We start from the raw sequence: 1392 nt of genomic DNA, 5'->3' as shown, positions 1-1392 counted from the left end.
AGAATATTAGCAATGGTAGCTCTGCTTGGAGACAACATTGGAGAAAGGAGTGTGGGGAGAGAGAGCTTGAAAAAAAAAAAAGAAGACTGAATATAAAGGAGAAAAGACAGAGTTGAGGGAGGAGAGGAGAAGAGCATTCAGCAAGGAGGATATAAAAGGAACAGAGAGGGGGGCGAGGGAGTGAGACAGAGCTACGGAAGGAAAGAGAGAAAGAGAGAGAGAGAGCATGAGAGAGTGAGGAAAAGAGGAGGGGGGAGCATGGGAGAGCAAGAGAGAGAGATCAAGAGAAAGAGGGAGAAGGGAGGGGGGGAGCGAGTGAGAGAAACAGAGACAGAGGACGAAAGAGAAAAGACAGTGAGGAGAGAAAAACAGAGAGGGGGAAGGGAGAAAGAGGGATGGCCACAAGAGACTCAAAAACCACAGAATATAAAAAATAAATAAATAAAAGAAGAAGAAGAAGGCCCCCTCGTCAGTCTGTCTGTAACTCTATATAGATATACAAATATGAATCCTAATGCATAGGCATTGCACATTTATCCAATGGGAGGATAGTCAATAGTCAACAGTGCAGAATTCAGCGAGCAACCTCAAGTTCATTCAATAAGTCGGCAAACACAATGTCGGGCCGTGGAGAACTCATATCTTCTTATCAGGAATGCACTTTTTCATTGCGGCATAAAGGTGGGAGAGGAATTTCACCCAGGTACTTTATCCTATTTTAGTCGCTCTGAAGTCTCTCGCTGCTTATGTGATTCATGGAAAAGCATGTATATACATATATATATATATATATATATATATATATATATATATATATATATATATATATATATATATACATATATATATGTATATATATATATATATGTATATATATATATATGTATGTACTGCACTGTACAGAACAGACTCTGACATTGTGGAATCATGTGCAGCAGACGTGAAAACATGCGTGATCTCGCCTGATACCGCCGCTGTCCTACATAGCCAAATGGCCCCAGATTGGCTCTCAAGGTGAGGGCCACAATGAACCGCAGAAGCCTATTAACACTAGAGGTCTCTGGAGTGCCTTCTATATGCGCCCTGGAAAGGGTCGGCCCCATTCAAACAGGCTGCAGCAGATAGTGGGGACGCAGCCGCTCCGTCCCTCTCTATGGCCGCCACTCCTTTTGTATTATTCCTCCACCTCAGCGGTAACAAATTTCAGTCGGAATTACTTTTTCTTTCGTCCAAGTTTCATTCTTTTAAATCAAACCCCTTTGTCTATCTCTTCTTTTGTACCTTCCTCCTGTTTCCATGGTTACCTCTCTCTCTGCTCTGTACACTATCTATCTCTTCCTCCGTTTTTCCCTCTCTGTCTCTCTCACTCTGTTCTTATCTTTCTCATTTTGC

Source organism: Solea senegalensis, unplaced genomic scaffold (genome assembly GCF_019176455.1).
Source record: "Solea senegalensis isolate Sse05_10M unplaced genomic scaffold, IFAPA_SoseM_1 scf7180000017734, whole genome shotgun sequence".
NCBI lineage: Eukaryota > Metazoa > Chordata > Actinopteri > Pleuronectiformes > Soleidae > Solea > Solea senegalensis.
Note: the sequence above shows the minus strand (reverse complement) of the source record.